This window comes from Perognathus longimembris, chromosome 20 (genome assembly GCF_023159225.1).
Source record: "Perognathus longimembris pacificus isolate PPM17 chromosome 20, ASM2315922v1, whole genome shotgun sequence".
NCBI classification, from domain to species: Eukaryota; Metazoa; Chordata; class Mammalia; order Rodentia; family Heteromyidae; genus Perognathus; species Perognathus longimembris.
This window is the reverse complement of record NC_063180.1, coordinates 39,280,203-39,300,054: the sequence shown is the minus strand read 5'-3', so window position 1 is coordinate 39,300,054 and position 19,852 is coordinate 39,280,203. Positions and strand designations below refer to the sequence as shown.

The following is a 19,852-nucleotide window of genomic DNA, read 5'->3' as shown; positions in this document are numbered from 1 at the left end:
GTGTTAAACCAAGGGAGATGGAGCCCCTCCAGTTCCTTTCACAGTAGGCCATCTTTTGATCCAGGCCTACGCCATAGAAACAAACTGTCAAGATAGATAGATAGATAGATAGATAGATAGATAGATAGATAGATAGATATACACACATACATATATCACTAAATGTGGAATTTCTGTTTGGATCGGGGACTCAAATCAGGAAATGTGGCCTGCTCCAACTTTATGTTCCTTCCACCAATCTCCTACAACTTTTAAAGCCTCATATAAGTTAGTAATCTAAATATAGGTTGTTCTTTTGGTTTTGGTTTTGGATAGTTGTTGTTTTGGTGTTGGTTTTTTTTTTGGTTGGTCATAGGGCTTGAACACAGAGCCTGTATTACAGCATTCAGAGACAGAGACTAAAGTGCTGGACGTCTAGAAGGATGACAGGCTTGAGCCAACAGTGTCTGGTTAAATTCTTTAATGTTACTTGTGCTTTAAAATGGACATCATAATGACACTGGCTTTATAATGTTGTTGATATGTAAGGTTTATCCCCAAGAGTCAAATTATCTATAAGGTTCAGAATAGTATCTAGAGGAAGTACAAGCTGTGAAGCAAAGCACACTTAATTATTTGTGGCTTTCTTCCCCAATGGAGAGATGAGAATTTAGATAGTGCTTAAATTAAGTTCTAACATCATTAGGTGTCTGACGGTATCCTTGGCTGACAGACAGAACTGCCTGACTTGCTATAATAACTAGAACCTCGCTGACTTGTGGGGGTGTCTGAAATACATATAAATATATTTACCTGGGAGAACATTTTGGAGAAGATGCATAAGGTTGGAGACAAAGTAATGCAGGAGTCATCGTGACCTTCTGCTTTTCAATACTGTTAAAAAACCAATCCTGTAGCTCCCAAATTCTGTTACTGTGGGTGACATTCAAGGCAGCCCAGTGACGCCACTAGTTAAATTAGCTAGTAGAATTCCTACCTCATGACAATGATGGTAAAGATAGCACAAAGCCATTACTCACACAGTAAAAATAAAAAGAAGTCAGATTATCCCAAATCATTGTACGTGACACCCATCAAAGAACTGAAATGCAAAGATGTCTTAATGTATTTCATCCAAGGACAGAAGAGTATTTCTGTTTCACATGTAATAAAGGACTGTCAGGTACTGGTGGCTCAAGGCTATAATCCTAGCTACTCAGGAGGCGGAGATCTGATCATTCTGGTTTGAAACCAGTTCAGGCAATCAAATCCACAATAAGGGTCTTATGAATTTGTTTAAGTGATAAAGCAGCAGCCATGAGTTTTTCAAACGCCAAGAAGAGCTTAAGGCCTGGGGTTCAAGTCCCAGTACATACCCCACGCACACCCATAGTAATAAAGGACCTAAGGACTAGCAAGTGCTTTTGTCTCTAGTGCAAAGAGTAAGTTTTGCAGAAGCAGGGAAGACTTGAGGAGATGAGGTAAAACCAGCTAAATCTTTAAGAACCCTATAGGCTAGCATGACAGATTCAAATCCAGAAAACCCCTCAAAGCTGATTAATCTATATGTATCATAAATTCTTTTCCTTTGGGGTATTTGATTTCAAGCCGTAGTATATGGAAGAAAAGGATCATGGTAAAATGATGAGAGAGAGCAAGTGAGCAAGAGAGAGAGGGGAGAGAGAGAGAAAGGAGGAGGAGGAAAAGGAGAAGGTGGGAAGAAAGGAGGGAGACAGAAGCTTGGGATGAGAAAAAAAAAAGGCACAGAGTTTTTCCAAACCTCTAGAAGTTGGAAAGGAAGCAAGGAAACACAGAGGTGTGAGTCTTAAATCCCCTTTTCTATGTATGTGCCAGTCATGGGACTTGAAGTCAGGGCCTGAGTGCTGTCCCTGAGCTTTTTATGCTCAAGGCTACTGCTCTACTACTTGAACCACTTCTAGCTTTTTGGTAGCTAATGAGAGATAAGAGGTTCATGGAAATTCCTGCCTGGGCTAGCTTTGAAACAAAATCCTCTGATCTCAGCTTCCTGAGTAACTAGGATTAAAGGCATGAACCACTGGTACCAACCAGAGGCTGACTCCTTCCCTTCTAGAAGGAAGAGTCTGATTGCTGCCATTGAAGTATATGAAACCTAGTCAATTTCAGATGACATGATGACTGTCTTCAGTCTTGTTGTAAATGACATGATGAAATTCATGTAACATTCTACATGATATAAAAAAAAGAAATGCCTAGAATGAGCAAATGAAGTCTGCCATGTTGTAGAATACAGTATCAATTCGCTATTTCTTGGCACTGAAAACAATGATGCAGTAACCAAAATTCAAATCCAACCATGTACAGTCATTCCAACAGAGCAGTGACTGCCAGAATTAGGAATGGGAGGTCAGCATCAGAGGAGTGTAGGTGTTAAAGAAAAAAGGAACAAAATGATAGACTTGTTCTGTAACTTGACTGAATTGGTAGATAGATACATGAATCACATCTGATGTGTTGCATTGAACTAACTACACACATTTAAACTCTCACAAATGAGTATATACAAAGCAGGAAATTGTGTAAGATCCATGGGTTGTACCAATGTTAAGTTCCTGTTTTATTACAGTAGTTCATCTCTCTATCCAAAGAAGGTTCTACTGAGGTTTGGACAACGAATGTCCCCCAAATACCCATGTGTTAAAGATCTGGTTCCTAGGATGATGCCATTGGGAGGTGCTGGAATCTTTAAGAGGTGGAGCCTAATGAGAGGTCTTTAGGTCATTTGGGTCGTTAAGACCCTGATACCTTTCTCTCTTTCTCTGTTTTACTTCCTAACCATGCAGTGAACAACAAGTAGGGAATTGGAGTAGAATCCTAAGGTGCAAAATCCTGGCACCCACACCAGTGGTCTTAATAAGCAATAAGTCAGAGCTCCAATTATACAATTATAGTTTAAGCTTAAAGGAAAAGGGAATGACACAGCATGAATATGGCTGGCAATGCTGGCCTAGAGTGCTCCATAGAAACACAGAGAGAGGGCTGGGGATATGGCCTAGTGGCAAGAGAGCCTGCCTCGTATATACGAGGCCCTGGGTTCGCTTCCCCAGCACCACATATACAGAAAACGGCCAGAAGTGGCGCTGTGGCTCAAGTGGCAGAGTGCTAGCCTTGAGCAAAAGGAAGCCAGGGACAGTGCTCAGGCCCTGAGTCCAAGGCCCAGGACTGGCCAAAAAAAAAAAAAACACAGAGAGACTAGATTTATTCAGTCTCATCCCAAACCGGAGCAACAGAAGGAATAGTAGAGAAGTACTCTCAAGAATTATAACCAGAGGGGGGAAATTATGTTGTTTATGTTTTTATTTCAAAGAAAGATCTAAGGCAGTTAATAAAATGAATTAGTTCCAGCGTTTTCCCCTCTCCACTGCTTCCTCCAAAACTCATGTGAACATGTACACACAAGTATGCTCAACAAATTTCTTCCAATTGCTGCTTTTATATATTTTTTTATACCTCAGGTGGGTTTATTAGTTTCCAATAAACATCCCTTGGTACCTATTTTTGGATCTCATCATCCTAATGAAAGGATCACAGAATGCTTCACAGCCAATTACTGCATGCAGGATAAATGTATGTATTTATTCATTCTCCGTAGGGCTGATTAAGTGGGAGTTCATTTCACTGTAGTCTTGCAGTTGCTTAAAATGTAAAAGAAGTAATCTGGGTGCTGGTGACTCACACCTATAATCCTAGATACTCAGGAGGTTGAAATCTGAGGATCACTATTCAAAGCTAGCCCTGGCAGAAATGTCTGTGAATCTTTTATCTCCAATTAACCACCAAAAAGTTAGAAGTGGAGCTGTGGCTCAAGTGGTAGAGTACTAGGCACTCACTTGCAGACAATTCCAGGCCCTGACTTCAAGCCTCAGGACCAGTACTCTCTTGCTCTTCTCCATATATATATATACATATATACACTACAGTAAAAATTACTGTATATATGATATAATATGCTATATATAATATGTATTATATAATATGTGGTATATGTTATGTTTATATGCATTTTTGTTACTACATATATGTCTGTATGTTAATATATAGTGTGTTAAATACATGCATATATTAATATAACATAAAACATATATAATTATTATATGTATATATTATATGTACAGTAATATCATATATATTAAGTGGCTATAGTAAGAGTTACCACAGCCCCACTTGAATAAAAGGCCATCCTAGATTATGCACTGATGTTCAAGCCTATTAGCGAGAAATGGCTCTTCTGCTCCTCCATATCTCACTAAGAAAACAAGCTAAAATAGGTGCCAGACAGATAATATATAAAGAAAAGGACCAGCTCTGCCATTTACAACTGAGAAACTCCAACACCAAATCAACTTCCCGTTCTTCATTTTCCTTTTCTCTGGCATTTTGTTTCTCTCATGTATTTTCCTTAGACTGAGTTCAGTACTTATTTTTTCATGGCAAAAAGGGAATATGTGTTCATATACAAAAGACTTCTGTAAATAAATGTTCTATTGAAGTTCTCTGCAGGGAGAAAAACAAAAAAAATGGTAAGTATTGATGGAAGTGTGCTTTGTAACCTCATCTTTATTGAAGTCTTGTGGCAATTCCCAATGCACTAGCCATCAAAATTCCTCTCTTTACACCACTATTTTCTTCCTCTAGATCAAGTGGATGCACTATGAATGAGCAGATTTACCATGGGTGTGTTTTGGGTAACTGATCTACCTAACCAGGTCATGCAGCACAGTTGAGCATAGTCTTAAGACAGCTAGGTCTCAAAAATGTACTTTTTTTTTTTTGGCCGTCCTGGGCCTTGGACTCAGGGCCTAAGCACTGTCCCTGGCTTCTTCCTGCTCAAGGCTAGCACTCTGCCACCTGAGCCACAGCGCCCCTGCTGGCCATTTTCCATATATGTGGTGCTGGGGAATCGAACCAAGAGCTTCATGTATAGGAGGCAAGCACTCTTGCCACTAGGCCATATTCCCAGCCCAAAAAAATGTACATTTTGAATGGGAATAAAGACTCTCTCACATTCACCTTGGTTTTTAGTATTCTGAGTAAGTAGGGCTTGCATTTCTCAATAGTGAACGAGTAAAGCCATCATTGCTCCTTGAGGCTCCAGTGAAATCCCTCTGGAGATTTGCACCCTAGCCTTACACCCAGAGACTCTGACTCTGCCTTTTCTGAAGCATTCCTTGTTGCATGAGAAAAGCTTGAGAGAAAAGGATAGTAGAAAAGCAATGTAGTACTGAATTCTGGCAACAGAATATTGACTATGCTTTTCTTGATGATACATTGTGGTGCCATAATGCACCAAATCAGATCTCAATATATCAAGATGGTAGATGATGGCTTATACTGTTGGTTAGAGATTAATATTCTAAATATCATTCCACCTGGGTCTTACTACCCTAACTTACTTGACTCTCCTATAAAAGAATAGATATTACTAATTGATATGGTCTTGATATTTAATAGAAAGTAAGAGACATAATAAAACTCTTACCTGAATCTAAGTTCTGAAGAAAATTGGTAGGAAATTAGCAGTGTTCATCAGATGGAAACAATCACTATAAGATCCATTTATTATATTTTTATTGTCTTTAATTGGGCAAAGGGATTTAGTATTACAACACAATTAAAATCTGATATTAAATCCTTGGAGGTAACAATATATGTTAAAATGTTAACAATTCAGGTTAAAAATCAGAGTTGCTATAAGATCACCCAAACTCAAGCACACACTTCTGACTAACTACACATGAAAGAAAGGTTCTGACTTCCCTCAAGTTCAATAATCTTCTAAGACACATTATTATTTCTCCTATTTCATTCTTAATATATACTCCATTAAGAATTATTATTCACTTTTGTTGCATTTGTCGTCTTTTCTTTGATCCTTGGCAGACTTCATTACTCTGTAGTCTCGTGTGTGTGTGTGTGTGTGTGTGTGTGTGTGTGTGTGAATCTTGGAGCTTGAACTCAGGACCTGGGCAATATTCCTGAGCTTCTTTTGCTCAAGGCTAGCACTCTACCACTTGAGCCACAGCTCTACTTCTGTCTTTCTGGTGGTTTGTTGGAGAAAAGAATCTCACAGACTTTCCTTCCCGAGCTGGCTTTGAACCCCAAACCTCAGATCCCAGCCTCCTGAGTAGCTAGATTTACAAGCATGAGCCACCAATACCCAGTTGCTCTGTACTCTTTTTGAATCTAGTCTTCAGGCTTTTTTCCAGCATTTTGTTGTAACAAGTTTAATTGTGCCTGTTCCTTGATGCACTTCTTCAGGAGAAAAAAGAAAAGGCAATGCATCTAATACTTGACTATGTGTGAGACTGAATGGCAGAAATGTTTTACCAAATGCTGGTGACTTTATTTAGGCAATAGGAGGTGATGTTAAGGTGTTTTGTGTTCCTTCTCACCTCCTCTTGGCAATCAACTCCACCAGCAAGGAGAGACACAGAAGCGAAGAGGATTAAGGTGTGAAAGTAACTGATGAATAAGATTTTCTTTACTATTTGTTCCATGACTAGCCTATAAAATGGGAGTCAAATATAAAATACCTGTTTTTGAATACTTACCAATATATGGATAAACTTATGTCAATATTCATATAGAAGTGTATACTCATAGATGACCTGTGTCAACAGTATTTATTGAAATTAGTTATTGCTTTGTTAGTTAAGCATAAATTAATTTGCTAACAAACTAATAACATTTAATAAAATATATCTAATACCAATGAAAAGTACTTACTAAGAGCAGTACCTACATTCATTTTGTTTGTAAAAGTGAATGGAATAACTTATAACTTATCCTCTAGCCTTGCTGGGAAGAAGTGTCTGTGACTCAGCCTGCCAGCCTGAGTCCTTAATTTCGGAACTCTACGTCAGCTCTTCTTCAATTCCAGGTTAAAGTCCAGTAATGCTGTTATTTCCCTATTTATTCAGGAGCTCTCCTGCTCCTGGATCCCGTGTGCTCATTTAAACCAAAGCATTCTCTGGCCCTGTCTTTAAGTTAGCACAAAGTAGCTGCAAGAAAATAAGAGTTATCTTGCAAGAGACATAACTGTATATTCAAATGTCATATCTCAGTATGGGAACCGCAATGTCAGAACTAGAAGCAACACAAGAAACAAGCCATGCTGGGACTCAGTATGTAGACTCAGACTACATTCATCTCAACATCATCAGTTAATACAAAAGACATTCAGCATACTTTTTTCCAGTAATCTTCAGTTTAACAGCCTTTTGAGTCTCAATCCTATCTTCTTCTTTTCTGTTCTGTGTTTATTACTATTAATAATAACAATAATAATATATTTAGTGCCACTAGATTTGGGATATCTTCTGCTGAAAATTCCCAGGGAAAAGAAAGACATCTAGGTTTGTAAGCACTTGCCTTGAGTTCTGCCTAGGATGTTAGCAATTTTCTCAGAAAGTCTCTGCTAATGCATTCCCTCCCACTCCTATTTTTTTCTTCTTCTGCCAATCTCCAGCTTCTAATTTGCCAGACAAAGCTATCTGGGGTCACTCACTTCCTAATAACGTAAGTGTTGTCAGCAACCCTCTCTATGACCCGCCAGCAAGTATAAGATGATTTACAGTTGTTTTGTGAGTGACGGGACTAGCTGAGATTGTTTGCCCAATTTAAATCAAACTACAATTTTTCTTGACAGAAGCTGGTGCTACCCCACAACTCATGTCTGTAGGGATCCTTTCACAATGAATAGATCCATGATTTTCTCTGCAGCAAGAGAGCCCTATATTGTCCCAATGCTCAGGCCAGTTGTCACCCACTAGGAAACCACCTTTATTATGTCATTTGTATTTTATTGAGCTTAATCCCAGGCCACACCCACCCTGGTCATCATTCCTCTTCTTTAGAGGCAGATGGATACTATTCTCATGCTAAAAATGTGGACACTGAATGCATAAGATAATGCTAAGGGAAATGTACTCCATGTTATGGAAACGAGTGATATATCACTGTTGTAATCACTTTCAACATGCAATGTGAAACCATAGCCTCTATTGTTGATGAGCCTCTTGTATCCCCTTCCTGTGGTTGTACCTGCACTATCACTGTATCTCATCAGAGTACATTGGAAACTGTATATACTGGTATTAGAACTAGGAAAGTGAAAGGGAATACCAAAATCGAGAGACACAGGATAAAAAGACAAACTACTACAAAAGCAATACTTGCAAAACTGTTTAATGTAAAGCAACTGAACAGCTCATGGGGAGAGAGAGAAAGGGGGAGAGGAGAGGGGGGAATGAGGGAGGAGGTAACAAACAGTACAAGAAATGTATCCAATGCCTAATGTATAAAACTGTAACCTCTGTGTACATCACTTTGACAATAAATAAGAAAAAAAATGTGGACACTGGGGGCACAAAGAGACTCAGAAAAGGTAACTGCCTTAGTCGGCATCAAATAAATGTCTGTTCACTGCCAATGAAATGATATCTGAGGACAGAGAGTGCATAAAGATCCAAATAAATGATTAACATATATTATTTGTGCTTATTAGTATATTCGGCTAATGAGCCTGGCACTGGTAGTATGTGCCTGCAATCCTAGCTACTCAGGAGGCTGAGATCTGAGGATTGTGGTTCAAAGCCAGCTCTGACCAAAAATACAAAGCTTCCTGAGACATTTATCTCCAATTAACCACTCAAAAACTGGCTGTGGTGCTGTGACTCAAAGTGGTAGAGCGCTAGCCTTGAGCAAAAGAGCTTAGGGACAGCGTCCAGGCCCTGAGTTCAAGCCTATGACTGACAAAAAGTTAATTTCTTAAAATACAATAGATTAATGCACAATATGTTAATGCAACACACACACTAATTTGTGTTGATCTATGCATTACTATTCTCTTGCTGACAGCAAAACTCTCTGAGAAGAAATAAGGGCTCTCCTGTGCTCCATGGCCTGAGACAGTTTGTGGATGCTTCCCACAGCCATGATTGGCATTCGGCCACATCTTGTGACTTCCTTGTGCTCTGGGGCATCTGTGAGCAGATGATACGGAGTTCTTGTCTGCTGGAGGTGAAAGGAGTAGCACACTGCCAAATGAAATGGGACTTTCTCTGCATGTGTGTGCGCGTGCGCGTGTGTGAGTGTGTGTGCAATGAATCTTGAACCCGGGGCCTTGTGCATGCTAAGTATGTGTTATACCACTGAGCCACCCACCACCTCAGCCTCTGAAGTAGATAGGAAAAATAATGATTTCTGTAAATAGTGATAAACTCTTCAGCATATGAAGTGCCATAAAAATGGGCCCAAGATGATGCCACGTGTACTTTTTAATTCGTAATATGTTCTTCGGTGATACTATATTCTTTTATTCCCAATATCATTTTGAAAGCTACAAAGACAGTTATGGGGTGGATCATATGCCCCATACATTTACATATTGAAATCCTAAGTCTGAGCACCTCAATTATGTATTTGTAGACAGGACATTTGAAGAGGTTCATAAATTGAATTAATACGGTCACAACAATGTGCTCTCAGCCAATGTGGCGGGCATCTTCCTAATAAGAAAAGGATATCTAGACACAGACACACTAAGAGAAAGAACATGTGATTACACAGTGAGAAGGTGGCCATCTGATGTGGCCATCCGAGAGAGAGAGAGAGAGAGAGAGAGAGAGAGAGAGAGAGAGAGGTATCACAAACATCAAATCTGACAGCATCTTGCTCCTATACTCTACTGCTAGAATATTGAAATAGTTGGTGTTTAAGTCACACTGTCTGAGGTCCTTTGTCATGCATACTTAGCAAATAAATACAGTGCCTGAAATCTATTTAATGTTCTTGCAAGTTCATAACGGAGAGATTAGACTTATTTTGAATAGGATAGTACTTAGTAATTACTTGATGGTAATGATCTGAAATGTCAGCAAAGGTGTTTTTGTTTAATCATTTACATTGCTAAACACACCAAAGTTCTTGGATTATATTTGTATACCAAAATTACCATCTAAAAGCAAGTAATAACACAATCCTCTCAGAAATAAGAAAACAGTTGGGTGCCACTGACTCATGCCTATAATCCTAACTCAGCAGAAGGCTGAGATCTGAGGATCAATGTTTAAATCCAGCTAGGGCAGGAAGGACAGCACCCAGGCCATGAGTTCAAGCCCCAGGACTAGCACCAGCAAAATAAAAAAGCAAGTAAGTTCAAAATCATTAAATGATTTACTGTGGAACTTCCCTAGGTAGTTACCCTGAGTCTCAGTTTCTCTTGCAGTAAGATGAGAATCATAAGGCTCCATATTTTATGGTTTGTGATAAGCATGTTATGTGAAAAAACAATCTTGGATTCTATTCTCTGGAACTAGCCAGTGTTATCACTCTAAGCCCTAAGAGAAAGGATAGTTATCTGAAGAGTCATATCCCAGTATTGATCGTGTGTCTTCCAAATGAATCTATCCTATGAAGCTTGTATGGTTTGCATTGTGCCTTGCCTCATTAACAAAAGCATAGGCTATTTGAGCAGAAAGGAGAGATCTTATATTTCTTCACATTCTTTCTTCATCTATCCCTGCTGTATAATCATGGTACAAAGTTGCATAATACTTGGGTAGTGAGTTATAATAATCTCCCTCGTCAGAAGGAGATATGTGCCCAGGCATTCCACAGATGTCTGCAACCAGAGGTGGTACTAAATTTTGTGTATTACTGTCCTTCTTCCTATACCTACCCACCATAAAAGTTTAATGTACAAATTAGTCACAGTAAGAAGTTAGCAATAATAAGACATAATAACAACATAGAAAAATTAGTATAAAGTACACTACAATGAAAGTTTAAAAGTTATAAATTGCTGAAAAAAAATACAAACAGTACAAGAAATGTACCCAAGGCCTAATGTATGAAACTGTAACCTCTCTGTACATCACATTGACAATAAGTAAGAAAAAAAAGTGTAGGAAGGGCTGGACACTGGTGGCTCATGCCTGTCATCCTATCAGGAGGCTGAGATTTGAGGATCCCATTTGAAAGCCGGCCCAGGCAGGAAAGCCCATGAGACTCTTATCTTCAACCAACCACCAGAAAACCAGAAGTGGAACTGTGGCTCAAAGTGGTAGAGCACTAGCCTTGAGCAAAAGAGCTCAGGGACAGCACCCAGGCACAAGTCCCAGGACTGACAACAAAAAAAGAAAAAAAAATGTGCCCTTTGTTTCTCTAACTCTCTCTTAACTAACCTAAGAGCCATGGCATAGTCCATGAACCAGGTCGAGTCTATGGGATGTTAGTCTGCAAAGAACATTAAGGTGCAGGGACAGTTTTGAGATGACATTAACATGCATTAACATACATTAGCATACATTAGCATGCATCAGGTCCCCTTCCTAGCATGGAACACTGGAAGTTGGATAAGAAATAGAAGCCAAGTTCTTGCTTATCCACAGTGGGCATTGCAGAAATTGCATGGATAACCCACAGGCAGCAATCCTGGTTCATCTTCTTGCTTCCGTTGCTGTATGTATTTTGTGATCACTATTTGCTAGTGATTTGTGAGCTCTCTTCAGAAGGGACTCCTTCCTGGCTAAGAATGGTGGCTTTGATCTCACCTAGATCTTTTTAACTAGGAATTCTTCTCTCTTTGTTGACATCCAAGTGCACATGTAGCATTCCAATACCTTATCGGTCTTTTTAGTGACTTTCCCCATCTATTTTAGGTATCCAAGGGGGGGAAAAAAAATACAGTGAATTTTCATCACTTTCTGCCAACATAGGAGATCACTTCTTATTTGGGGTTTTATAGTTCATGAAGGAAAGAAAATAATATCCTCCACATTATTATTGTGATTTGAAAGTCTAATGGATTTTTTATTTTCACTTATATTTTTGCAGTATGAATAAATAAAAATGATGAAGATTTTTATATGCCTTTCCTTGCTTGTTTTACTGTTCCTTTAGTAGTAAAATATTCCCTCAATGATTTTTTTTACAATTTTCCACTACAGGTGTTATTCTATCTATTTGTACTTTAAAATGCTAGTAATAAAGTTTATTTGCAATAATATCTCTGCTTTTTATGTGCTTAAAATTCACTTTCCAGGATAATTGTTTTAAAGTAGTAGGGTATGAATCTCAAAGTTTTGAAGAAATATTACCTCATGCTTATGCAACATAATTCATTTTTAAGCTCCCTTCCACCTGAGGCAGACATTCAATTCCAGGCAATTGAGGCTTCTTCCCTTCAAGGTGCCTCATTCTATCTTCCTCTCAGTTGCTCTGGAAGGTTCTTTATGGTCATGGCTTTGGGGAGGGAGGGGAGACAGGCATTCTTCCTCCAGATCTTTTGTTCCCCATCATCCCAGAGGAGGCCATGTTTTTTTGTGGCCATCAGTGTACAGGATGCTGTCATTCCACATGTTCCCAGCTAGGTGAAACTGTTCTAAGGGACCTGGAAAGAGCCAACTGTAGCCAATAAGAGAACCTGATATATTTGGCTACCTATTGCAGAGAGTTTAGGGACCCGCACCTGCCCAAATCCTAACACTGGGGAATTATTTTAATTCCCAGGCGACTGGATTAACAACCTATATATCAGCCCACAGGATTGCATTGCCAGGGGCATTCAGGGGTCTTTTAACCAAGCAAGGTCCTCTGTGTTCCTCAATGCTGCCCTGCCTTTCCTGCCATTTCTACCTGCCCTCTTTGCTGGGTTGGTGCTAGGCCAAGCCCTAGGCTATCTCTTCCTGTATCCCATGATAATATTTGATCTTCTAGCCCAGGAAAATTTTATCTCCTTTTCAGAATAAGAAAAATAGATTCAAGAGTATACATTGCTTCTCAGGGCCTGGCATTTGGGGAGAGGGCATAATAGGGCTTGAACCAGAAGGCCTTATGCTTGGGCAAGGGTTCTATGGTTTGAGCCATGTACCTAGTCCTTTGCTTTTAGTTTTTGTATACAGCCCCCCTCAACCCCCCAGCATAGGGGCTGGTGTTAACTTTGCCTGGGAGCAACTTCAGTAGCTGGGACCATAGAAATGATCTGTCATAAATAGCTTATCTTTAAGATAGGGTTTTGCTAACTTTTGCCTATACTGAACTCTAACCACAGACTTTCTGCCTGTCTCCTGAGTAGCTTGAATTACAAGCCTGTGGGACACTTACCCTAGGACCTAAATTTTGGAACTCAAAATAACTCCAACTCAGACTATTGTTTCGGGCTTGAATTAAAAAGTCCGGTGTTGAAATGCTACAAGTAGATTTTGAACCAGTAACTCTCTTTATACTCTATTGTGCCAAATTCTGGGCTACATTACTGGGTGTGGATTGTACAATGGGTTTTGGCTGATGTCTCTCTGAGGGTAAGGCAACAACCTTCTTGTAATGGGGAATTATGAATCACACCTGCAATCCCTGAACTCAGGAGGCTGAGGTAGGAGAATCATGAGTTCAAGGCCAGTCTGGAACTACATAGTGAGACTGAGGCTAGCTTGAGCTACATAATGAGATCCTGTCTCAGAATAATAAAATAAAATATAATAAAAATACAAACAATGAAATAATAACCTGGTCTTTTCTGTGTATCAAAATATTGCCTACTGATGATGCATATGTTGAAATGCATCTGGAGAGGGTTTTATAATGGCCTGGTTTTTAAATTGAGTACTATAAGCTGGGTTACTTCAAAAGCTCATGTTTCCTTAAGAACTTCAAGAAGAGCATATGTTATACTTGCTGGAGGTGCCAGTCCTGACTACTTAGGGGTGTTGACAGCTGTTCTCTGGGCCTCTTCTAATCATAGGTCCTGGGATGTCTGGGAGTAGAGAAAAAGGAAGGATTTGGAAGATTATCATATGAATATGAACTGAGCCTTTCATATCTTCAGGTTCCATGCCTGCAGATTGAACCAATGATGGGTTGAAACTTTCCTAAAAATTCAATTACACCTACACTGAACATGTACAGACATTTTTCTTGTCATTATTACCTAAACAACATGGTATACCATCTATTTACATGGCATTTGCATTGTGTTAGGTGTTACAAGCCATCTAGACTTGATCTAAAGTGCAAAGAAGGATATATGCAAATTAGGTGCCGATGTTATGCCATTTTGTAGAAAGGACTTAAGTATTTGCAGACTTTGGTTTCTGTGAGATCTGGGAAACAGCTCCCATGGATACAAAAGGACAACCATATTTTTCAATAGTCTTTCTGCTTATCCATCCATGAATAAAGGCATGACTGGGTCATCAAGCTGGAAGAAGGCAAAGGTGTACCCCGATCTCATTTAAAAAAAAAAAAAAGCCAGGCACAAGTAGCTCATTCCTGTATTCCTAGCTATCAGGAGGCTGAGATCTGAGGGTCATGGTTTGAAGCTAGCCTGAGAAGAAAAGTTCATGAGACTCTTGTCTCCAATAAAAACTGAAAGTGGAACTGTGGCTCAAGTGATAGAGCACTAGTTTTGAACACAAAGGTTCAAGGATAGTGCCTAGTCCCTGAGTTCAAGCCCCAGGACCTGCAAAAAGAAAACTGTCTGCACCAAAAATGAACATTTCTTGTCATTATTCCCTAAACAATACGGCACAGCAACTACTCACATAGCATTTATGTTTTATTAGGTAATATAAGTCATCAAGAGATGATTTAGAGAGTGTGGGAGGCTGTAAAGGTTCTGTGCAAAGTTCATGCCATTTTATATAAAGCATTTGTACATCCTTATATTTTAGTATCTCTGATGGAAGGGCTGGCCTGCAGCTAATCCTTCATAATTACTGAGTGACCTACACATCTTAGAATATTAAAATAAAATAAATATACACACATGGGTCTATCAAGGAATTTTTAGAAGTGTAGCATGGCCCACCACAGCTATCTGTTGTGGCACCTCTGAAGACAGCCATTAAGTTTTACCAAGTGCCACACTACCATTTGGGTTCTGTGGGACTTTCCTTTGGGTGCTTCCATCTCGGGGCTTCTGATTTAGACACAAGGATACCTTTCCAGATGCTGCTTGCTCCTGTGGTAGAAAACATCACCTTTGGGGTCCTTATTCTATACCTCTAGCCATTGTTAACTCAACAAGGACCTTCTGGGAGAGGTGATATAAAAACACCTGTCCCAATAAACTTCCCAAAATGTATGTAGGACATTTTGTATGAAGACTGGTGGAACACCTAAATGGCTAGATTCATTTTTTTTTTCCAGAGCTGAGGACTGAACTCAGGGCTTTGCGCTCACCAGGCAGGCGCTCTTCCGCTGAGCTAAATCCCCAGACCCTAGATTTTTTTTTCTAATGTTGGTTTTAGGCATTTGATGACATTGAAAAATCTGATTGGATGAGATAGCCAAACATTTTCTATGGGCAGAACATTTGGAAGGAATTGCAGAAAGACTAACACTGACATTTCCTTGGCTTCCAGAATAAACCTCACACAAATGACTTGCTCACAGTTCTAAAGGCTGGAAGTCTAAGATTAAGGTGTCAATAAGGTTGTTTTCTTCTCTTGTTTCCTTTGCTTGTGATGTCCATCTTCTCATTGTGGTCACTGTGAAGAAGAACCCTCATTTGATCTTCTCCCAAGTCTTTATCCAAATACCAGCTCTCCTTTTCATGTTGGATCAATACCTACCCTAATGAATTCATTTTGACTTGGTTATCCCTTTCAAGGTTGTAATTTAGAATATAGTACATTGACAGTCCTGACTTTAATATGAGTAAGGCAGGAACATAATAGTCCATAACAATAATTTACTTCACAGCATCAGAAGTTATAACAAAATAACATTGCATCCCCTACTAACCCCCAAATAAATCAAGGGTATGAATTAAATATACTACACAGCACAGGGAAAAAATTCTGGACCGAAGTCAAATATAAGTTAGAAGTTAAGTTAGACTTTATTAAAATTAAAGACTTCTGCAAAAGACAAAGTTAAGAAAATGAAAACACAAGCCTCACACTGGCAGAAAATATTTCAAAACACATATCAGAACTTCTCCCAAAGGGTCTCAAAGCTCAACAAATAAGAAAGTCAACTTAAAAAGGGGCAAAAGAGATGAATTTTACCCCAAAAAATATGTAACTGAAGAACATACAAATAAAAAGATACTTGGCATTATTTTTCATTAGGAAATTGAAAAATAAAACTGTAATAATATAGGACTCCATACCTTCAGAATACCAAATGTCCAACATTAAATTCATATACATAAAGGCACTTAAAGTACACACACATTCATAAGGTGGTCCTCAACTTACAATGATTGAATTTATGTTTTTCCCCCCACTTTACAGTGGTACTAACAGACACACATTCAGTAGTCACAGTACTTTGAATTTTGGTCTTTTCTAATAGGTTGTGAAAAAATTTCACAGTGCTCAGCAAGCAACCACAGTAGCCTCTGCGCTCAGCCAGCCAAATCACAGTGTACTGTGTTGTTTGCTAAGCTACAATGTTCAGAGATGATTAAATGAATCTTGACTTACCAGGACACAATCTCACTGTAAGTCTAGGTACATCTGTATATCTGTGTGTTTACTTACTCAACTAATTTGAAAACTTTGACCTCCTGCGTCCAAATGTTAAAACCACTCAAAACAGAATGTACTTCAATATGTGGCTAAATAAGTGTGGAGCCAATAACTTTCCTAGTTGACCCTTTTGTTAATGTGGCAAAAGCCTGATGGAAACAACTTGGAGGAAAGATTTACTCTGACTAGAGTTTCTGACCATCACTGTGTGTGTGTGTGTGTGTGTGTGTGTGTGTGTGTGTGTGTGTGTGTGTGTGTGTGTGTAGATGGAGCAAGGAGGTGGGGTAGACCAGCTAACATCTAGGCAGTCAGGAAGTAGAAAGGTGTGGGAAGAGGGGATAAAGAAAGTGGGGAGGAGGAAAGGTGAGGGAGAGCAAAGAGAGAGAATACCTGTGCCATAGGCTTTCCACTTTGTCCCCTTTTAGTTCACCTTGGGTTCTCCAGTCTATGGGGTGGTCAGGTCTTCCCCTCTTAATCCTTTCTGGAACTCCTCCTCCTGACAGATACACCTAAAGGTGTGCTCTACTTATCCCCTAGGCCATTCACAATCCAATGTAGTTGACAAGATTAGCCATCACAGTCCTCAGCAATGAAAAGAACTACTAATATTCAAAGGCCTAATGGTGAGTGAATTAAATCAGTTTCCATGCATTACCTAGAGCATAATTCCACCTACATGACAGCCTTAAGAGAACAAAACTTTAACGATAAAGTGATTACCAAAGTTTGGGTCTTGGGGTAGGGAGTGGCTGGGAAGACACAGTACTAGAAATTCTTTGGGTGATGAATTCTGACTTTAAATGTTAAAAAGCACAGGTTTTCATTTTTTTTAAAAAAGGTCAATTTTACTGAGTATTACTTTAAAAAAAAAAAAAGCCAAACCAATTACTAAATACTTCTAAGCACAGTGTTGAAACCAAACACAAGCCCTAAACCAGAAGTAAAAGAGATCCACTTGGATGCTGTGTGGTGGATACCAAGTAACACTCTTGCTTGGGAAGAGATGGCCAGGCATGGTTACACCAAGGCAGGACCTGGCATCAATCAGGGGAAAGGTCTTCAGTGATGGTCTGGGAAAAAAGGATGAAGAAGGCAAGAAAGAGATGCGGGTCAGGGAACCAGGTTAGGAGATGTTCCAGGAGGCGGAGAGGGTCGGGCCCCAGAGTGGGGCGTGGAAGTGCATCGCAGAGAGGGCGGAGGGCACAAAGTTTGGGAAGCACCCGGGGAGTGAGCCAGCCAGAAGGAAAAGGCAGGACGGGCGGATAACCGGCGCTTCCTCCTGCAGTGCATCCCCGCAGCAATTGCACGAGAGGATGGCCAGCGTGGGAACACCAGCGTGGGCACGCAGGCGTGGGTCGGGCCCGCGAGCACGCGGGCCCAGGAGGCGTGTCCCAACCCCGGCGTAGGGCGGGGCGGGGCGGGGCGGGGCGCGCGCACGTTCACGTGGGAGGGGCGGGCGAGGGCGGGGCGCGGCTGTGGCCGGTGACGTCAGGGGGCGGAGCCGGGAGGCGGGCACTGCGCGCGGCCTCGGGCGGAGCTGAGGGGCGCGAGGGGCGGAGCGGCGCGCGGGAGGAGGCGGGGGAGGGAGAGGCCGGCCCCCCCCCCCCCTCGGGGACCGCGAGCGGCTGCTGAGGAGGGGGCCGCGGAGCCCGGACGCGAGCGAGCGAGCAAGCGAGAAACAGCTGATCTGGTTTTTTTTCCTTTAAAGCGAGAGAAAATGGAAGTCGGGTAGCGGCGACTGCGGCGCTGCGGACGAGCCGGGCGGAGCGGCGCGGCGCGGCAGGTGAGGCGGCGCTGGCCGCGGTGCTGCCGGCGGGCGGGCCGGCGGGCGGGCGGGCCGGTGGGCGGCGGGGCCGGGCCGGGCCCGCGTTAGAGGCAGGTGCGCCCGGCCGGCGCGCGGGGGACCCCCCCCCTCCACACTCCCGGTCACGGGCTCCGCGGCGAAGCGGGTGGGCGCCCGAGGCCGGGTGGGCGCTGAGGTCGGGGTGTAGGGCACGGGGGGGGGGGGGGCGCTCCTCGCCGGACTCGAGGGCCCGTCTGCATTGCGGGCTCCGCTCCGGACCCCGTGGGCGCCGCGGGCCCCCCGGCTCCGGCCCGGAGCGGGGCGTCTCTCCCGGCAGGGCGCGGCGCTCCCGCTGGGTCTGGGCTGCTGTCTCCTCCCGGTCCTTTCGCTGTCCGCACTGGAACGTGCTGACAGGCGTGGTGGGGGGGAGAGAGGAGAGCGATCCCCGCAAGCGGGTGGGCGTCGGGGGGGGTGTCCCTCGGCGCTGACAGAATCCCCTACCCGCCCCGGGAGTGGGGGTGCAAGGCCGGTCCGGAGCAGCGCGCGAGGCCGCTAGCCGGACGCCCTGGCGATGGTTGCGTGGGCCACGGTGGCCCCGCGCACCGCTGGATCGCGGGTTTGGCTGAGTCTCGCTGGACACAAGTCGAATCGTTGATGTCATTTGGCTGTAAACCCGGAGGCCTTTCTCTAGTATCTCCTCACTGGAGAGGGTGGGGTGGGGGTTGCAATCTGCTGTGCTTTAAGTGTTCCTTTAAATTTGGGAGATGTCAGTGATGTCATCATTAACTAAAACTTTCCTTCATTGGACACAACCGTTCAAGTGTACCCTCCTCCCGCCGGGTGTAGCTATTGCAGTCCTTTGAGAAGATTTGCAATAAAAATGGGTTTATTTGCCAACCGTCCTCTCAGCTTAAAATCCTTCCAAGTAGTGGTTGTTTTTGGTTTTTAATCTATTGCCTTGAAAATCAATGATTTTAAATGTGACAGAAGGGAAACTTGTTAGATCCCGGTGGATCCCAGTGAATCACAGCACACAGATCAAGGAGAAAGTCATGTATGCCCATATAGATACTTGTCTCTTGCCTTATCTCTGTAAATGAGAGTAAAATTTAAGAGGAAAAAAATAAATTTAATAATGCTTGTATTTAATGAAGCAGGAAAAGGGAGAGAGCAGGGTCTTACTCTTTACAGGGTGTGATTGATTGCTTCAGGCCTTTCCACAGATTTTTTTTTTTTTTTTTTTTTTGTCCATCTCCTCCAGTCTGCCTGAGAGAGGCCCACTCTGGAACAAGAGGGACCAGGTTCAGGAAAGCCCTCCCAACAATCGTGTGTCCCACCAGGCTCAAAGACCTTTTCAATATCAAAGGAGGGAGGGTCCAGGGATTGTGGGATCTGAAGATCTGCACAACACACCAACATTTAGGGGGAGAAATCCTCCCCAAATGCCAGCAACACATCATCTTATTCTGCAAATGAGCCATTAGTACCAACTCTTAGGGGAACAGAAGTTCCTTTCCAAGACAGACTGAACATCTACTTCAGCCTATTGTATCAAAAGGATATCTAATAAAGG

General features: G+C 41.8%; 1 protein-coding gene across 1 annotated transcript in view; it reads left to right on the top strand.

The window, feature by feature from the left end:
• Positions 1-18,147: 18,147 nt before the first annotated feature.
• Positions 18,148-19,852, top strand: part of Otud7a (OTU deubiquitinase 7A) — a 170,050-nt gene continuing 168,345 nt past the window's right edge. Inside the window, exon 1 of the mRNA XM_048329608.1 lies at positions 18,148-18,279. The gene's annotated coding sequence lies outside the window, so the exon portion shown is untranslated. The remainder of the gene's footprint in view (positions 18,280-19,852) is intronic.